Genomic DNA, 9980 nt, shown 5'->3' with positions numbered 1-9980 from the left:
TATTTTTGCACAACCATATATTTAATTAATCAAATCATATACATGCACAACTATATTTAATTAATATCAAGTCTAATTAATAGCCAATCATATACGTGCCCAACCATATAATTAAATCACAATCCACATTTAATTAATCAAATCACAATCTACATGAGATGGTTCATGGAGGATGCATGTTCATAACACTCTTGGCTCGTAGTTCTGGTGACATAAAGGAACAAGGCCTCATGGGATGTTTCGCTCGTCAGCTGGAAGGAGCTGGAAGGACCATTATAGGAGCTAGTGAAGGAGGTAAAATATATAGATAAATCAATATAATAGACTTTTCATCAATCAAATCACAATCTACATGCACAACCACATTTAATTAAACAAATCACAATCCACATTTAATTAATCAAATTACAATCCACATGTACAACCAAATTTAATTAATCAAATCACAATCCATATTTAGTTAATTAAATCACAATCCACATATAATTAATCAAATAACAATCTACATTTAATTGATCAAATCACAATCCCCATGCATGACGACATTTAATTAATCACAATTCACATGCACAACCATATTTAATTAATCAAATCACAATCGATATGCACAACCACATTTAATTAATTACAACCCACATGCACAACCACATTTAATTAAGAAAATCACAATCCACATTTTCAACCACATTTAATTAGTCACAATCCACAACCACATTTAATTAATCAAATCACAATTTCACATTAATTAATATGTGCATGATAATTAAATCACAGTCCGCATGCACAATCATATTTAATTAATCATTAATGTGTGCATGATAATTAAATCACAATCTACATGTCCAATCACATTCAATTAAGCGTTAATGTGTGGTTGATATACATGCACAACCAAATAATTAGTAATTAAATCACAATGTTTAATGCGGTTGATATACATGCACAATCACATAATTAATATTTAAATCATGAAAACTACATAATTAAATTACAATGATTAATGTGGTTGATATACACGCACAACCACATAATTAATAATTAAATCACAATGATTAATTTGGTTGATGTACAAGCATAACAATATAATTAAATTGCAATCCACATGCACAACCACATAATTAATCATTAATGTGGTTGATATACATGCACAACCACATAATTAAATCACAATCATTTTCAAACTTTGGGGAATAATTAATGTGGTTGATATACATGCACAACCACAATATTAAATCATACGCGAGTAATTAATGTGGTTTTTATACATGCACAACCATATAATTAAATCACAATTATTTATAATCTTTGCAAAATAATTAGTGTGGTTGATATAAACACACAACCACATAATTAGATCTCAATCATTGTGGAATAATAAACCCACGATATTGTTAGTATAAACCCAAAGATTAATACTAATATATATAATAATAAACTCAAAGATTAATACTAAGATATATTTAATAATAAACAAAAGATATTGATATTATAAACCCAAAGATTAATACTAAGATATATAGAGGAATAATCAAACCAAGGGATTAATACTAAGATATATGAACCCCAAAATAAACATGGTTGGCCATAGTTGATTTCCATATTGACGCAATCCTTGTCAACATGCATAATTGATGTTATAAACCCAATGGATTAATACTCAGATATAAAATATATAAAGGAATAATAAACCCATGATTGCTATTATAAACCCAAGGGATTAATACTAAGATATATAAAGGAATAATAAACCCAAAAGATTGATATTATAAACCAATCATTGTCAAAATGCAACACTAGACCATGTTTGGCCATGATTGATTCTCATATCAAGATAATATTTGTCACAAGGCAACGTTGGAGCATGGTTAACCATGGTTGATTTTCATATTGAGACAATCATTGTCACAATGCGACATTCGAACATGGTTGGCAATGATTGACTAAGGTTTACCATGATTGATATTAAAAATCGAAGGGAATAATAAACCGAAGGGATTGATACTATAAACCCAAGGGAATAGTAAATCATATTATAAATCCAAGGGAATAATAAATCCAAAGGATTAATACTAATATGCCAAGGGATTATGAACCCAAGGAAATAATATTAAATCCAAGGGACTAATATTATAAATCTAAGGTATATAAACCCTAAGATAAATATTATAAACACTAAATTAAACAGGGTTGACCATAGTTTATTTTCAAATTGAGACAATATTTATCACAATGTGATGTGGGACCGTGGTTGATTTTCATATTGAGATAATTATTGTCACAATGTGACATTGGACCATGGTTGACCATGATTGATATTATAAACCCAAGGGAATAATAAACCCAAGGAATTAATACTAAAACCCCAAGGGATTATGAACTAAAGGGAATAATATTAACCCCAAGGGACTAATATTATAAACCCAAGCTATATAAACCGTAAGATAGATATTATAAACCCCAAGATAAATATTATAAACACTAAAATAAACATGGTTTACCATGGTCGATTTTCATATTGAGACAATCCTTGTCACAATTCAATGTTGGACCATGGTTGAGCACACTAAACCATGGTTGATTTTCATATCAACAGAATCTTTGTGACAATATGACGTTAAACCATGGTTCACCATGATTGACCATGGATGGCCATAATTGATTTTATAAAACATGATTGACAATGGTTGACCACGGTTGACCATGATTATAATATTCTGACAATATTTTTCCTAATGCGACTTTGGACCATGGTTGATACAATGATTCATTTTCATATTGACATAATATTTGTCACAATGCGACGTTGGACTATGGTTGACCATGATTAGCCAAGGCTGACCATAATTGATTTTATATACAATGGTTGACCATGGTTGAATAATATCAAACCCAATGAGCTAATATTATAAAAGCAAGGTATATAAACGTTAAGATAAATATTATAAACACTAAAATAAACATGGTTGACCATGGTTGATTTTCATATTGAAACAATAATTTTCACAATGTGATGTTAGACCATGGTTGAGAATGTTTAACCATGAATAATTTTCAAATTAAGAGAATTCTTTTCACAATGTGATATTGGACCATGGTTGACCATGATTGATTCTCATATTGAGACAATATTCATCACAATTCGACGTTGGGCCATTGTTGACCATGATTGATATTATAAACCCAAGGGAATAATAAACCATAGGGATTAATACTAAAATCCCAAGGCATTATAAACCTAAGGGAATAATTGATGAGTGCCAGTATTGCAGCAAGGATGCTACAACTCCTGGGCTACCAGCTTTACTTATCAACCCGGGGTTCATACAAACTTGGAGGTCATAGTGTTATATGCACAAGTAGAAGTGAAGGTCCTGCCTGTTGTCACTTGTTCATCTGGCAAGAGACCCCAGGGGTTCCAAGCCAGACTTCTATAGAGTCAGAAGAAGCTTGATTCTTTTATGGAAGAAGAGAAAATATATCCTAAGAGAGCTACTCTACTGCAATAATGAAGAAAAAAATATGTAATGCTAAATCACACCGTATACTAATTAACCATTTAAACAACTAAACTAAGTAGAATTGCTAAATCAACACTAACCTAATGTTGCTATCTAAGTTATAGAAGTAAAGAGCATCAAACCAAACTAATTTGTAAGCAAGGAAACTAAACTAAGTCTATTTTTGCATTTTCGATGTCTTGCTAAAATCAAGCATGCAAGGAGTCAAGCGGAAGAGCAAGTGAAGATTGAAGTTAGTGGAAGGAGGACATAACGAAGCAGAAGTGCATAGGAACCATTGGATCAATCAAGAACAATAGTAATTGGAGATGAGTGGCAATCAATGGACGAATAAGACTGACAGGAGATGAATGGCGGAGATCTTATCACGAGAGACTAAGTGAATAGATGGACGAACATGACTAATTAGAAGATGAATGGTAGAGATCTTATCATGGGAGGTTAAGTCAATAGATGGATGAACAAGACTAATTGGAAGATGAATGGCGGAGATCTTATCACGGGAGATTTAGTGAATAGATGAACAAATAGGGTTAACGAAAGACGAGCGGCGAAGATCTTATCACGGGCAATTTAGTGAATAGATGAACGAATAGGACTAACGGGAGATGAGCAATGGAGATCTTATCACGTAGCTTAAGTGAACAGATGGACAAACAGGGTTGAATGGGAGATGAATGGCGGAGATCTTATCGCGGAGATGAAGTGAATAGATGGGTGGATCACATCAAGTCACATGGCGATAGAAGGGTAAAAAAACATGCGGAATGATGGAGCAGGTTCCCATAGGTGGTAAGAAGTTTCTCGCGCGCCCTCAAGGCTGTAAGCGAAATTCCAAAATTTTGAGCAATTAGCCTAACTCGGTGACACGTAGCATGATAAAACCACTTTTATCGTGTGCTCTCGAGCGGATATTGGCCATGCAAGAATCTGTGCAAAATTGCACGATAGCCATTAGATCAAGCTAGTGAGAACGACGGTGGAGATTTGGAGTGCATAAAGTATTGAGATGACGCGATAGTCGTTGGATCAAGCTAGACAGATCGATGGTGGAAATTTTGAGCGCATAAATTCAAATGTTGAAATGAATATGAAGAAGCTATGTGACACATGGTTGACGGTGGTTGGTCAGGGTTGTTGTGAAAATAAATGTACAAGTATAATCCTTGCTAACCTGCTAACTGAAGAAAAAAGGCACAAACGGAAGCAAATTAAAACAAAACCAATCTATGCTACACTGCTATAATGGAAATACGGGTACTTTAAGAAAATAAAGGATAAAACCATGAATCTATGCACTACACTGTTGTAATGGAAATGTAGCTACTTAAGCAAATGAATGATTAAACCGTGAATCTATGTGCAACCTTGCTGTAGTGGAAATGTAGCTACTTAAACAAATGAATGATTAAGCCATGAATCTATACTAACATACATGTACAATAAAGAGGAGCCTTAGCTATTAGGGTTTGGCCCTAACCCAAGAGCTTCAACCCTCTGAGTTAACTCAGTGCTGGCTTGAAACAAAACTCATTCTTATTATCAAAGCAATGGATTATATAAAAAATTGTCACAAGTCTTGCAGCTCGAAAATAAAGTAGAGTTTTACAATTAAAAGTTTGAATCCTACTGAGGTCCTAGGCCTCTCTACTTATACAACTAAAGTCTCCAACGACTTCCTTAAAATTAGGGAGGCTCGGCTCCCAAAATAGAGATAGACTGGTGCTTTGACTTCCACTTGCTCGGCTGCCTTCTAGTCCTCATGATTTGGCTGGTTGCACTCTAAGATGATGGAGGAATATTCAAATGGAGGGGTAGTAAATGAGGAGGATTTCCCTCCTATAATTCCTCTCCCTTGTCCCATTTGATTTTTTACCAAGGTCTTTGTGATCTAAAATGGGGCACTAAAGGCTTCTTGTCAGCTTATAAGAACCTCTCCCACTCCAAAGCTTAAACAATTTCCAAGATCTATGCTTATGATTGATAATTTGCGGAATTAAAAGAACTGGAAATAGCTTTATGCCTTTTTTTTGCCTTTAACTCACCAAATGCCTTAAGTTCATTCACTTTACTAATATTTACACACACATAATAGTAAACAATGTAGCGCATAACCAAAAACATAAAACAACAAGTTTAATTAGGAGTTCACCCAAACCTCTTGGGCTACGTCTTCGTGAGCTCTAGTCAACTCAACTAGGCTCTTTGGGATTATGGCTTGAATTATTTTACAAGTCTTTGACTCAACTCCATGGGGTTCCAACTAAACCAATGGGCTTAGAATGCCATCATTATCCCTGGCTATTTGGCTTTCTATCTCTTGGCCCTCGACTCTCAGCTCTTGGCTCTTGGCTCTCGGCTCTGGCTCTCGGCTCTTGGCTCTTAGATCTAGCTCTTGGATCTCGGATCTTTGCTCTCGGATCTAGCTCTCGGTTCTTGGATCTCGACTCTCGGCTCGGCTCTCAGCTCTTGACTCTCAACTCTTGGCTCTCGGCTCTCAGCTCTCAGCTCTCGCTCTCGGCTCTGGCTCTCGGCTCTTGGCTCTCGGCTCTACAACTCTACTGCACTCAAGCTCTATGGCTCTGCAACTCTACTACGCCCAGCTCTCTGAGGAATTACCCCTTTTCCATCACGCCCAACCTCTGGTGGCTTCTCAGGCATTCTCTGGAACTGCGGCTCTGCCTCCAACCTCTAGTGGCTCTGCCTCTATCAAGCCTCCAACCTCTGGTGGCTCTTTTTCTCAGCTGTGAGCTCCCTGAAGGGAAAAGATTTTTCTGCTCACTCGAGAGAGAACTCCTTCTTCACTTGGATCTCTGGGCTTTGAGGAATCCTAAGACTCTGTGGCTTCCCCAGCCTTTCCTCTATCCCTTCAAACACGAGGAATCATTCCTTCCTAGCTCTTCAGCTTTGCGTGCTTCATAATGAATCCCTGTTATAGAAATGCTTGCTCATAGCGTGGCACATGTGTGATGGCTATTTCCAAATGGAAATGAACCGGCAGCCCCTTTCCAAGACAAAATCTGCAAAATAACGCATTTTTCATTTGGAACGGAAATACAAAGGAATATACAAAAAAACCCAACAAAACGCTTTTCATCGCAACTTGAATTTTATCCAACCACATCCATAATCCTATCGAGTCCGACCTTTATCGCACGTCGCAATGTGCGGCTCTTTTATATGGCTACGATCCCAATCTCCGATTGTCGATCGTCGATCACCGATATCGGCACTATCACATTTCGGCATATCGCATGACATAAGGCCTTTGTTCCAATCGCTGATCGCAATCACATATCGCATTGTCACATGGGTCTGAGTTCTGGTGCTTTACCCCTCCAATCGCCGATCACTGATATCACCGTCACTGATCGCACATGTAAAAGGCTCGGGGTCTGTCTCGATATCACATGAAGGCCTTCCTCCGATGCAATATATCAGAGATCGCAATTGGGGAGTCCTTTCACCTCCATTGAAGTCCTCCCTTTGAACCTTTTTTGTGCGATATTTATATAAAACACTGCCTTTGACCCTTTTCTTTATTCGACTCAAATTTACAAAGGATTTGTGCCATTTAGCACCTTTTATCTCTTATATGATGTCTTTTAGACTTAGAGGTTTATCCAAGATCCATTTTGGAACATGCCTTCCCTCTAAAAAGCTTTTGGACTCCAAAATACTGATATACTGATCTGAACAGTAAATGGGAGTACATCACCCTCTTCTTTTGTTAAAATTGGCAACCAGGGAAAAACTTCATGTGGGTCATCTTATTCATGGCTGATAATATTTTTATTAGATTCCTCTCGTCGAGAGGTGTAGGATTGATTTAAATATCATCCAATTCCGATAAGTATTCATGGAGATATGAATTTATTTTGATTATGGAATTATTATCAAGCCGACCTACAACTCATGTAGGCTCAGAAGCTCAACGGTCGCATCTATTCACCCACCAACGTTGTGTATAAATAGAAGAGGAATTTTCTTCATTTGCACTCACTCATCTCATCACATCTCTCTCTCTCTCTCTACTACGCAGAAATGAGTCTCTTCTCTACTGCGCTGAAATGGGTCTCTCTCTCACACATGTGAAGCCGGAAGCTGTTGAATTTGAAGCTGCAACTGCAGAAGTAAAGATTGACTTGCGTGGCCTAGAAGATCTCCTCATATAAACTGCATTGTAGGTTCATCTAAACCTCCTCTGAGAGCCGCAACTTTTGGTGGTGGAATGAAGTTAATCTGATGAACGGTTTGCAAGATATCGACTGCCCCAGTTTGAAGCCGGAAACTGCTGAAACTGAAGCTGCAACTGCAGAAGTAAAGATTGACTTGCGTGGCCTACAAGATCTCCTCATCTAAACTATGTTGTAGGTTCATCTGAACCTCCTCTGGAAGCCGAAACTTTTGGTGGTGGAATGAAGTCAATTCGACGGTCGGTTTGTGAGATATGGTCTGCCCTAGTTTGATAATGAAGCCGCTAATGCTGATGTTGTTGATCTAGGGTTTGCTACTGCTGATATGAATCAGATTTATTGTACTATTTCTCTCTGCTGAATTATTGAAGATAAAATAAGATTTGATCAAAGGGTTTCCCCACACATTGTGGGGTTTGTCCCTGGCTAGCAGCCACATCTTGTGTCTCTTGTCTTGGCTTGTTTTCTGTCGTTCGTTTAATGTTCTATCTGCACTTTACTTTATTTACATGTCATTGCTAATTGGTGGAATATAATAAGAAAAAGAAGTAAACTGTTATAAGCATAGAACATACCATAACTTAACATGGTATCGGAGCTGAGGTGAAGACAAAGCCCGAGCAAGAGCAAGAGCAATCATTGAAGAGAAGATTGGCAAGGCTATCCTAAAAGAACTATGGGGTCCTCAACACTCTTTCATGCCGAAGACAAGCTCCGTGAGAAAGCTGACTATCACGGATGGAAGATGTCGATCGATCTAACCCTTGAGAATCAAGGAGTGTTGGAGGCAATATTATTGAGCCTCCATCAAATGCATCTGCTGCTTCCTGGAACAAATGGAAAAATGGAGAAGTCAAAACAATAGAAGATCATCCGGGACTCTATCAACAAGCACTTGGTGGCCTACATCTTTGAACTGGACACCTCCAAGGAGATCTACAATAGACTGGTGGGTTTATTTAAATTTAATGATGCAAATAAAGTTTTGTTTCTTAGAAATAAGCTGAGGTAAATCAAGAAGAGCAAGGATGAAAGTATGCAAGCATACTTCTTAAGAATCACCGAGATCAAGAATGATCTCCTATCTATTGGGGAAACTATTACTGACAGAGAAATGGCACTCACAACTCTTGGAGGATTACCATCCGAATGGTATGTGTTCAAGACTACTCTTCTGAACTATAATGTAATTCTTGGTTTCGAGGAATTAATGGCTAGATGCATTCAAGAAGAAACAAGGGAAGAAGTGCAAGAAATGCCCATGCCTAAAGGTCCTCCTGCTACCTTTTCTTCTCATGCAAAGAGAAGAAAGGACTCACACCAGGAGGATGATCAAAATCCCTCTGATGGAAAATCAAAGGGATGACAAATTCAACAGCAAAGGTAAGAGGAGAGCTGGAGATCGAGGAAGAGGACAACCATTCAAGAAGGCTAGAAAGTCCGGGATGTATTAAATGCACCTGACCTCAAAAGGAACCTAGTGTCCATCTTGGCAATGGAAGACAAAGGCTACAAGGTAACCTTCAACAATGGCAAGGTATGTATATGGAAAAATAATGTTAAAGATGCCTTTACTCTTGGGTTTAGTGTTCATTCATTATATCAGGTCGATGGAAGTCTGCTAGGTGTCCTGTCTTGTGACACAACTCTTTAGTCCGAACTTTGGCATCGGAGGTTTTCCCACCTTCATTACAAAGCTTTACCCGATGTAAGACAGATGGTAATAGGGATGCCTGAATTCCAAGTAGAGAAAGAAGGTGTATGTCCGGGATGTGCCAAAGGAAATCTCAAAAGGGGACCATTCCCCTCAAGCCAAAGCAAGACCTCCGATATATTACAGTTGGTTTACTCAGGCATACCTGAGGTTGGCATTAAGAGGGAGACTACTACACCACATACTCCTGAGCAGAATGGTGTGGTGGGAAGGAAGAACCACACGATGATGGAAGCTGTCCGGGCCATGCTACATGATCAAAGACTTCCAAAGTTTCTATGGGCTGAAACTACAATCACCGTCGTATATGTACAAAATCGATGCTCTCATCAAGCATTGGGTTCCTAAACTCCTAAAGAAATGTTCACCACCGGTCAAAGGGAAGTCGTGATTAGTCATGATGTCACCTTTGACAAAGATATGGCTCTCAGCAAGGTGGACAATCTGCTGACTTTGAGGAGCTCTCAAGAAGCCGACAGCAGGGAACCGAAAGAAAAGGCTGATGAATCAATGCCTGATGTAGAAGAACCCTTGGATCCGATTGATCCTCCT

This window comes from Pinus tabuliformis, chromosome 6, assembly GCF_031772625.1.
Source record: "Pinus tabuliformis cultivar Carrire ecotype Pingquan chromosome 6, CPIR1, whole genome shotgun sequence".
Lineage (NCBI taxonomy): Eukaryota > Viridiplantae > Streptophyta > Pinopsida > Pinales > Pinaceae > Pinus > Pinus tabuliformis.
The sequence above is the reverse complement of the archived record's forward strand: the minus strand, read 5'-3'. Positions refer to the sequence as shown.